Source organism: Giraffa tippelskirchi, chromosome 10 (genome assembly GCF_054371585.1).
Source record: "Giraffa tippelskirchi isolate mGirTip1 chromosome 10, T2T-mGirTip1v1.2.pri, whole genome shotgun sequence".
Taxonomy (NCBI): domain Eukaryota; kingdom Metazoa; phylum Chordata; class Mammalia; order Artiodactyla; family Giraffidae; genus Giraffa; species Giraffa tippelskirchi.
In genome coordinates, this window is record NC_137284.1 from 8,097,238 (window position 1) to 8,108,759 (window position 11,522).

The window sequence follows — 11,522 nt, forward strand, 5'->3', positions numbered from 1 at the left end:
GATGAATAGGAGTTGGCAGATGAAGGATAAGAGGAAAGACCTCAGGCAGAAGGAACCACACTGATGAAGGTGAAGAGGCAAGAATCAGCCTGGAACAACGGGAGAAAGGTAATTCTCTCCACAGCCTGGGAGATGAATCGAGAATCAGGACCAGGTCCTGAAGGGTGGGATGCAAGGCTGGAGATGTGGGACTTCATCCTAAAAGGTAACCCAGAGCTGTCAACAGGATTTTCAGCTGAGTGACTCACTCAGATTTCCACCTTGGAAAGCTTACTCTGGCTGCAATGCTTGGGCCAGATGGAGGTGGGAGACCAGCCAAGAGGCAGTTGGGATGGAGAGGGGCCAGATGGAGCAGAGTGAGGGGAAAGGCCTGACGACAGGAAACAGGCTTGTAATAGGGGCGGGGCAGGTGCGGTCTATAGTGGCCCTGCTCAGCCATTGGTCAGCACTCCCCTTCCCGTTCTTCTATATAAAAGAAGCCCGAATTTGGACTAGGACAAGATGGTTCTTTGAGACACTAGTCTGCCATCTTCTTGGTCTGCTAGCTTTCTGATTAAAGTCATTATTCCTTGACTTAATAACTCATCTCCCATTATTGGCCTGTTGTGGGGCAAACAGGGCAGGCTTGGGCTTGGAACACAGGCTGCGGACCCTCCAGACTCAGATCACAACAGAGCTGAGCTGACAGCTCTGCCTCGAGTCTAGTGAGCCTTTCTGGAAAGTTCCCAGCTCTGCCCTGCCCCCAGAACCTTTCCTGGCCCACCCCTCACTTCCCACAAGGAGAATCAGCTGCTGCCCTTCCCCTGAGACAACAAGGAGTGATACTTGCTCCTAATCCCCTGGATCTGTAAATGATACCTTATGGGCAAGAGATTTTGCAGACATGACTAAATTAAGGATCATGAGATGGGGAGATTATCCTGGATTATTCCTGGTGGGCCTGATGTAATCAATTGACATGAAGACAGAAGCAGACAGGGATTTGAAGATGCTACACTGCTGGCATAGAACACAGAGGTGCAGTCTCTAGAAGCTGGAAGAGGCAAGGAATACTCTCTCCAGGAGCCTCCAGGAGGAACCAGCCCTATTGACACCTTGATTTGAGCCCATTGAGACCCATTTCAGATTGGGTTTTCTACTTGCAACCATATAGACTCATACTGATTCTGTACCTGAAGCAGGTACAGTGAACACTGAACTGAAGCAGTTCAGTGAACAAAACAGCCTACCAGAAATAACAGAGTGCACCATATTCACTCTGAATATGAGTGAAAGAGCAGGAGTGTCCTTAGCAACAGTTCCAGGACAAGTGGCTACAGTATGGGAAGGAAAGTTGGATCCATGCCTTACATACACATGAAAATAAATTGGACATGAATTAAAGGAGAGAAAAAAATAAACCCCAGAAATCTAGAGGAGACTAAACACTTATAAATGGAAAGCAACCAATAAAGATAAAGCACAGATCAAGTAGACTGTGTTTGGTGGTTGAAGGGCACAGTGGGCATGCCCCCCATCACAGTGGTTTTTCATCCCATATTAATATGACCCCAACCCCTGCAAGAATGAACATTCAAAAAAAAAATAAAAAAAAAAAGAATGAACATTCACACACTTAATACCAGACCATCAAAATATGTGAAGCAAAAACTGATAGAATTGAAGGCAGAAGTACACAATTCTACAATAATAATTGGAGACATCAATATCCCACTCTCAATAATGGATAGAACAACCAGATGGAAGATAAGTAAAGAAACAGAAGATTTAACACAATGAACCAACTAGACTTAAAGGACATATACAGAACACTCCACCCAACGACAATGGCATAAGAGTTCTTCTCAAGTGCACAAGGGATATTTTCCAGACTAGACTGTATGTAAAGGAATTCTGAATCCAATTTCAATTTAAGGGGGGTCAGTAGGTTTCCTCCACATCACCAAGCAATTCTCCAGAAACCTGCTGGGTGTATTGCCACTCAACTCAATCCTGTCTACCTGGAGTAGCGTGAGATCCCACAGATAAAGGGCACATTCAGTCCCATGAGACACTTTCTCTTCCCCCATTTCAGATGCAAGTCACAAACCCAGGTTGTCACCTGTGCTCCTGACCAACTAGCTATAGATTGGAGGTTCCAGTGACCCCCTGCTTGGACTTCCAGGTTGTGACTTCATGGATTCAGCCTTTCCAGGGCCTGATTATTGTTGTTTGGTCACTAAGTCATGTCCAACTCTTTGCAACCCCACGGACTGCAACATGCCAGGCTTCCCTGTCTTTTACTATCTACGAGAGTTTGCTCAAACTCATGTCCATTGAGTTCATGATGCCATCTAACCATCTCATCTTCTGTTGCCCCCTTCTCCTCTTGCCTTCAATACTTCCCAGCATCAGGGTCTTTTCCAATGAGCTGACTCTTCATATCAGGTGGCCAAAGTATTGGAACTTCAGCTTCAGTGTCAGTCCTTCCAGTGAATATTCAGGGTTGATTTCCTTTAGGACTGACTGGTTTGATTTCCTTGCTGTCCAAGGGACTCTCAAGAGTCTTCTCCAGCACCATAGTTTGAAAGCATCAACACTTAGCCTTCAGCACTTTGCCTTCTTTATGGTCTAACTCTCACATCTGTACATGACCTGAAGGGGTGGGGAAAAGCAAACAGGTAAGTACAGATGACAGAGATAAAGTAAAACTGAAGTCTGAAACCTGGAGCAATACAGTGTTTTATTTATTTGTCTTTTTAAAGAAAAAAAAAGTCTTTAAAGTAGTCCAGAGAGTGCTGACAGCAGTGCTGACTCAAAGTCTGTGTCACAGGTCATATAAAGATCAGGGATTGGAGAAGGAAATGGCAACCCACTCCAGTATTCTTGCCTGGAAAAGTCCATGGACAGAGGAGCCTGGTGGGCTGCAGTCCATGGGGTTACATGACTGAGCACACATGCATGAGGGTGGAGGGAGATGGGTTGGTAGCAATAAACTGGTAGAACTAAAAAAAAAAAAATATCAGGGATTAGGAGGCAAATACCAGAGAGATTCCCTGAAGAAGCGATACATAAAAAGAAGGAATATTTTAAAAAACAGAATGACCAACTTGAGGTCGGGAGGGGAACAGCTGAAGATGTCCAGTTAGTTGAATCAAGCCATTTCTACATTGTCACATAAAAAAATTTCCATGCGTAGAGATTCCTTCGAGCTTATAAATTTCTCTTGGAAAATGTAAAGGATCTTTAAGGGTCAATTCTTTGAACTGCTCCTATTTAAATTCTTCTCAGTAGCAGAGACCCACTGGGAGAGGACTTGACTGGGGTCAGGGAAATGGGATCTTTGACCAGGGACAGTTCATACAGTTGGAAGTTAAGGACTGAGACAGGGGACTATGGTTCTCAGGATGCAGGATGGGAAATGGGGAGCAAAGACCCAGAAGGTGGGAGGAAAGAATTTGGAAGAATTGGTGGGAGAATGGCCCAAACCCAGGCCACCCACTTTGCAGTGTCCATCCCTGCGGTGAACCCGTTCAGGTGGCAGTGTATACACTTAGAAACACACAAAACATCATGACCCATATTGTCCCCTTGGTTTCTCTTTCTTTCTCCAGCTACCAACATAGCCAGGGTGACTTTTAATCTTAATCATCACAAACTGAGAAAATGTCCCTGAGGCTCCCAGAGCACACATAATTTGAGTGTCCACTAGTTTAATCACAGAACAATCTTTTAGGTCATTCCTGCTCCAGTGATCGAACCACCACCTAAGTAACTCAGCAGTAGGCTGAGCCCCATATGCCCCCAGAGCAAGCAGGTTGACGTCATCCACAAAGACAACCTGAGAACAGAAAGAAAAGAGGTATCAGAAAATATTAACATCTGCCCATAGTGTCCTGTTGGGCAAACAAGGTTCAGGCAAAGGATTAAATTACTTTCTTGTTGAGTAACTAGGTGGGAAGTGATGGTTTCTTTTCCAATCAAGAACACTGTCCCTTTGCATCCATGCTTTTAAGGAGTAGGGAGACATTCTCATTACTAACTTTCATAGGTTAATAGTTTAGGACTCCTTAATCCTCTCACACAATTTATTTCTCAATATATCTTGTCTTTTCTTCCTTGTACAACGTCAATACATTAAAACAGATGAGAAAGGTGTGATTTCAAAATGAGCACAACTTTTGAGTGGTGAGGGTGAAGGTGAGAAAGGTTCTTTGCAGAGGAACACAGATGAGTCAGTGGATAACTGAGCTGTTAAAAAGCCTAGATGAGCAAGCAGCCAACTCTGCCGAAGGTAAATAATTCCCCAGATGAATATCCTACTTTTAATTCAAAGGGAAACTGCTTGTTTTGAATGCCAAGTTGTCCAATGCTCATACAAATATGACCACAATTTTAGGAAAACTTGTAAATCCAAGTTTGTGATTAAAAAAACTGTTCACAAAGCACTCAAGCTCAAAAATAGTTGTCTCGTTGTTGTTGTTGTTCTGACCACAGCTGTACATGTGAACAGGACCCTTGTGGTGCTGTGTAGATAGTAACAGAGGACAATCACCAGTCTCTTGCCCAAAGACGGACCCAAAACACCCTTTCTTCTTTTGTCCCATTTTGACTTTGAGGTACTGTAGTTGGTGCTGTGAAGTTAATTAACAGAGGCTTGTAGGTTTCCTTGTTAAGTTAATCACAAAAAATTATAGCAATATATTACAGAAATAATAAAATGAGCCATACTTGGAATTGTGCTTTGATATTTCAAAGATGAACACTAAACATCATTATTGACAGACTCAAATTTAACCTTTAAGTATCATAAAAATGTGAAAAGAGATGGAATCCTTGGAAATGACCATCGCCATGTCAGCAGAGTGTCTTTATTTGTCCAGGGCATGTATGCAGCTTCTCTGATAACCACGATGCAGAGTACAGATTCCTTCTTAACATGAAGTCATGGAACTCAGAGGTTAAGAAACTTGCCTAAGGTCTCAGAAATGAGGCAAGATTTTGACTGCCATTTATTTCTTTTCAAATCAATGTCCTTGTTAATATACCTTATTGTCTTTTCACTTATATATCAAGTTATCTGAAAAAATAATCAATCAATAAAAGAATGACAAGTAGGCTGAAAGCATACTTATCATCAGCTACAGCAGAAGCCAGAAGACAGTGTAATAATGTTTTCCAAGTGCCATTAATGTGAAATAAAGATTTTTATGAACAGATAGGAATTGAGAGCTTACCAGCAATAGATGCCAACCAAAGGAGGTTCTATAGGAAGTACTTCAGGAAGAAGGAAAATAATCCTATATGAAAAAGTCTGAGATGGAAGAAGAAATGGTGAGCAAATCAATGAGTAAACACGCAGTGTGGGTAAGCCTACACCAATATTGACTCCTTTCGAGAGATCAGAAAACAAAGCGAAGGCACTTTTATGTCGCCACTATAGTTTGCTGCCCCACTGTAACATGGAAGAGGATGGACTGAAGTGTGCAAAAGCCACTGAAGCAAACAGGTCAGTTATGAAGCTATTATCTCAGCTCCAAATCAGCCTTCTCTATTTGGCTTTGTGATGTGCTGACGCTTCTGCTCTGTCAGCAGGGTCCATGTTAGGTTCTGCCCAGAGGGGGCACTAGAGAGACATCGCAAAGCTAGAAGAAGAAGTGACGTGAAGCGAAGTTGCTCAGTCGTGCCCGACTCTCGGCGATCCCATTGACTGTAGCCTACAAGGCTCCTCTGTCCATGGAATTTTCCAAGCAAGAGTACTGGAGTGGGTTGCATTTCCTTCTCCAGGGGATCTTCCCGACCCAGGGATCGAATCCAGGTCTCCCGCATTGCGGGCAGATGCTTTACCATCTGAGCCACCAGGGAGGAAGAGAGGACTAAATACTTCCCGTTTGCTTCCTGTTCAGGTGAACTTTATCCCAGTAAAACTTCAGCTCAGCAGCAGCAATTCCCACCTACAGCAGCAGTGGGATCCAGTCTGCAGTTGTGAAAATTAATAAACGGAAACTTCATTTGAAACAGAGTCAGGTGGTCAGAAGGGGTAGCTCTCTTACCCTGCCATTTGACCTCAGTTGCAGACCCAGCAGGAAGAAGGTTGCTACTTTCCACCCATCAGGAGAAAGGAAGAATTTCTCTCAGCCGGGCAACAGCCCAACCAATGAGAGACTGTCACACTCAGCCAATGACAAGTCACTACACTCTGAGCTCCCAGTTTCCTCCAATGGACTCTTTGTTTATAATAGCCCCGCCCAGCTCCCTCTTCTCTATAAAAGAACATTCCTCTCATTTGTTCTTAGACTTCCCTATCATTCATAGTAGGTTGTATATTGTGAGTTGCAATGCTTTGCTGTTCCCCCCAAAACTCATTCTGCTGGTAAAAGTAACTGGCTGTTTTGTTTTAGGACAACACAGTTTTTTCTAGCACTTGCAAATCAACCTCATCACACTCTCACTTTACCCCTCAGAGACACCAGTGTAGCCAACAACTCTCCTCAGAGGTGTGGGTCCCAGGTCTAGAGGAGGGGCCCTCCTCTGAGCTTCCGAAGGAGGGGGCTTCTTCTGAGTTTAATAATCCCAGTCTCTACTCTGTGTTCCTTCAGCCCTGGGAGGGTTAGCTGCTTCCTGTGGTTGCTAATCACCCAATACCTTAATAAGTTCACTCTTTACCTTGTCTGTTACCTAGTAACAACTGGATGTCTAGTTAAGAATTCTTTATATTAAGTTCTCCCTGTTCAAATAACTAGAGTGGTTTCTGTCTCCTGACTGCTCTAACTGATACAGTTTTAGAAATCAAAAGTTTCTATTATATAATGTTGGAAATATATAAAAACAAAACACTTATTAAGGAAAAAGCACTTGAATAAACTATGGGAGAATTATTTTATAATATTGGAAGGGGGAAGAATTCCCAGCTATAACACAAATTTAAAAGCCATGAAACATACCAAAAAAAAGTGAATAAATTTGACTATGTAAATTAAAATATTTCTGGGTGGGAAAAAATAACTTAGAAAATTTAAAAAGAAAGTCAAACTAGAGAAAATATGTATAATTCACATTACAGCCAAATCCTAATATATAAAGAACTCCTACAAATAAACAAAAAGACTTACAACCAAAAAAAAAAAAAAATGACAGAGGAGATAACTAAACTTCATTAGAAAAAGAAATACAATAACTTTTCAAAGTTAAACATTTTATCTAGGAATAATTTTAGATGTACAGAAGAGTTGCAAATGTAGTCCAATACTGCATTTAGCTTGCTGCTTAAATAGTTCCAGATTTGGCCACTGGGAGCTTTTTCAGTTGGCTCCTGCGGCTCTTTGACAGTCTCCTATTATTGTAGGTTGTTTGGATTTTTGTTTGTCGGTTAAGCACTTCTTTAATTCTGGCACTACAAGATGCTCCAGGCTTGTCTTGCATTTCCCTGTCCCAGGGAATCAGCCCTTTATCCAGGGAATCAGCCCTGTATCCAAGGAGTGCTAATTTCTTTTAATGGAGAATAGCATTTAGAAACCAAGACCCATGTGAATAACTTGAGAACATATAAAAGTTGCTCTACTTTACTCAAAATAAGATAAACTCAAGTTAAAGCGAAAATATACCATTATTCACTCATAGATCAACAGAACAAAAATTTGGTAGCATACTGTTGGCAAAGCTAAGAGGTAAATAGAACCTCATGCTATGCTTCTGGGTGTATAAATTGGAACAGCCTCAAAGAAAAGCATTTGGCAATAGCTATCAAAATTTAAGTGCACATACACTTGACCTAGCAACTCCACTTCTAGTGATATACTTGCCCAGTGTGAAATAATCTCTGTGAAAAGAGGTGTTTTTTTTTAAGGCAACAGTTTATCAATTTGAAAAGCCACAGACAACATACATGTACATCAACAGAGAACTAAACTGGGTTTAGAAAATGGTGTATGTTTAAATGATGGAATACTACACAGCTGTGAAAACAAATGAACAAGCTCTTACATACTGATGTGGAACAATCCTTAATATATATTGTTAAGGACAAACTAAAGCACATTTCAGAACTAAAGGCATAGGATTTATCTAAGAAGGGGGAAAGGAATATATGTTTATATGCTCATCTACACACACTTTGCGGAGAAGGCAATGGCACCCCACTCCAGTACTCTTGCCTGGAAAATCCCATGGACAGAGGAGCCTGGTAGGCTACAGTCCATGGGGTTGCTAAGAGTCGGACATGGCTGAGCGACTTCACTTTCACTTTTCCCTTTCATTCACTGGAGAAGGAAATGGCAACCCACTCCAGTATTCTTGCCTGGAGAATCCCAGGGACGGCGGAGCCTGGTGGGCTGCCGTCTGTGGGGTCGCACAGAGTCGGACACGACTGAAGTGACTTAGCAGTAGCACACACACTTTGAGCTATACCTGAGACATAAACTCAGTTAATGACTAATATTAGTCACTTATGGGTGTCTGGCTGAGGGGAATGGGGAAAAGGGGGTAGTTTTTCTTATAGACCTTTTAAGCCTTTTGGATTTTGAAACTTTGACTGCACTGCCTATCTCCCAACCAAAACAGAAAAGAAAACAAAACTGTTTTGACCCTATACCTCTACATCATTCTTGAGTCAATTGAGAAATCATAATGGAAATTTAAAAATAAATAGAACTGAAGAGTAGAAAACATGTGTGAGATGCAACTAAAGCCTAACTTGTAGGGAACTTCAGAATCATAAATGCATTTATTAGCAAAGAACAAAGGCAGAAAATAGATGAGCATTTCAAATGAGGTCACCAAAGAGAGAGGGGTCTTGGAAGTTTGTGGAATCTGTCTGTTCACCACTGTTAAATAGACAAACTTCTTAAAAAGAATTTTCTCACTGTTTTCAAGTCTTCCTATATTTCCATTTTAGTAGTTAACTTCTTTTTTTTTGCCATGCCACAGGGCTATGAAATCTTAGTTCCCAGACCAGCGATGGAACCTGTGTCCAGCAGGAGCCCTAACCAATGGGTGGCCAGGAAAGCCCCATAAATAAACTTGATTCCATCTCAAAGTAGTTTTTAAAGAGCTCAAAGGGTATTCAAGGTTGGCCAGAAGGACCACTCACTCTTGACTGGAGACATAGGGCGGGAGAGGCAGGTGGGAATTCCCTGGTGGTCCAGCAGTTAGGACTTGATTCTTTCACTGCCAGGGGGGTTCAATCCTGCAAGCCTAAGAGGGCCAGGGGGAGTTTGGAGACAATCGGTTTTCACGTCCCCACCTTCTTCTACCTCCATTGTGGGACCTCCGTACGTGCCTATCCCCCCATACTCCACCCACCTCAACCCCTGCCCGCAGCCCTGCGTACGCATCCCTGTGGAATGATGCTCGCCGAAGGGTCTGCGATACTCGATATTCAGGAACATAGTTAACCAGGCCATAGACATTGCCCACTTCGAGGAAACTGCACTCCAAGGACAGTGAGCTCAAGCTGGGACAGAGACTTTTCTGGCAAATGGAGAGGCCGCCCTAGAGGTCGCTTTCCTTGAGGAAAAGGGAGTAGGGACCGGCCAGAGGGACTGACCAGTTAACAGGTGGAGGGCACCGCAGGGGAGCGCCCAGAATCACAGCCACTTGTCCACCGCTCAGCCCAGCTCCCTGCCCAGCCGGGGCACTTCTGGGTCTTAGAGGGGAAGCCTGAACAGCTGTTCCTGAAATCTCCTGGGCTCAGAGGGCTCGGTGGCAGCGTCTAACCCCTTCTGCAGACCAGGGTGGGGGCGCCTTCTCCCCGACCTGCCTCCTGGAACACTGAGAGGACAGAAGCCAGGAGGTCGGGGCAAGGGAAGGGACCGCTGTGTGCTGTATACTGGGACCGTTATGCTGGAATGCGAACCGGTGCTGGTGCTCAGCAGAAGCCAGCTGATAGTTGCCTGGGAGTAAGCCCAGTGAGCTGCCCGGGAATATCGGGGGAATTCACATTGCGGGAATGCTGCAGCTGGCTGCCACCCCCAAGGGTGGCGCCACAGCCCATCACAGGTTTTACCAGACCCATGACATCAGCCACCCCCAGGCACCCCTGGTGCCCACAGCTTCGGAGGCCTGGGGTGGTGCTGGACCTTCTAGCAGATGTTTCAAGCCCCTACAGCCCAGAGAACAGCTTTGGAGCCCTTCAAACCACACAACCAGCAATTTCAATCTCATGAAAACACAGGGTAACTGAGACCTGCTCAAAGAAGAGAATAAAACACTTTGTGATTTACAGTATGGACAAGATTGCACATAAAAGATTACTTTCGTCCTGGATTTAAAATTTACACTGGTTCTAAAAAGTACACATTTGCAAGTATTTTCAATTTAGAATATTGCAAAAACAATTTCCCAAGGACTTAAAAGATTCTGATTTTGAATTACAGAAGGAAAAGTGGAAGAAGCTGCTATGGGAAAATTGGAATAAATGTCAACAGAATGGCAAATACAGCAGAGCCATGATTTTATGGGCAAAACAGATTTCTTAAAGCAATATCAAAGGCCTGAGTTGAGTAGTTACTTTGAATATCCTAATTTCAAAGGAATTTGCCTCCTCTCTGCCAAAACACTTTGCCTTGTCAGAACACATGAGCACAAAGACACTTCACAACAAGCATATTATTAAGCAAATAGTCTTTTGTTTGATGCCTATAAATCTGCCACACTGACTGCCAGCAAATTGACTTAGCCTTTCTCGCCTGGGATGAGCAGGACACCAACCTCAGGTTGGAGCCAGCCTCGCTCCCAGGGGCAGGTAGGGGCTGGCATGCATATTCCCAGAGGGGACAGCCAGGGCATCACGCTGGTCCTGAGGATGCCCCCGCGGGCAGGAACAATTTGCTGTCAGCTGGACAGAGGAGCCTGGTGGGCTATTTTCCATAGGGTCACAAAGAGTCGGACACGACTTAAGCAACTTAGCACGCATGCATGCAGGCTTCCTCTGCTCCCTTTATATACAAGGGGCTTCCTGCAGCAGAAATAAGGGGTTCTCTCCAAAAACATCCTGGCTGAGAGATGCCTCCATGACTGAAAGAAGCTTTGGGAAACCACTCTCCCACTAACACCAAGACCAGCCAAAGAGGATGCTTGTTTCTGAGAGGGCAGCCGTGGCCAAGGGAGCATCTGGTTTGGGGGTGAATTTGAGGGCTAGGAGTTGGCTTCTCTGTCTCAACAGGAACCCTCGTGTTTGCTGCTCAGGGTGCAAACTGGTACCTCAGTTTGGAGAACAGTTTGGCCAGACCTGATAAAAGAAAGATGCACATACCTGTGTCCTAAGTTCCCCACCTGGGTCTGTCCTTTGAGATGGACACACACACACACACACACACACACACACACACACACACACACACACACACACACACACACACACACACACACACACACACACACGGATGTTCACGTTTGGAATGCCCATCAGTAGGAGATTAATATGGAAGTTAATGTAAATTTAAACAATGGGATAGTGAGCAACCAGGTAAAATGAGCAAATTAGAGCAGCATCCTTCAACATGGGGGAATCTCAGACAGATCATGCTGAGTGGGAAAAGCACATT

General features: G+C 43.9%; 1 long non-coding RNA gene across 1 annotated transcript; it reads right to left on the reverse strand.

Annotated features, from left to right (window-relative positions):
* Nucleotides 1-1,745: 1,745 nt before the first annotated feature.
* Nucleotides 1,746-6,115, reverse strand: LOC145524308 (uncharacterized). Its single transcript, XR_014067393.1, has 3 exons — nt 6,033-6,115; nt 5,217-5,293; nt 1,746-2,634 (listed from the first exon to the last, which is right to left on the reverse strand). It is a non-coding gene; the product is annotated as an uncharacterized LOC145524308 (long non-coding RNA).
* Between the last annotated feature and the right edge of the window lie 5,407 nt (nt 6,116-11,522).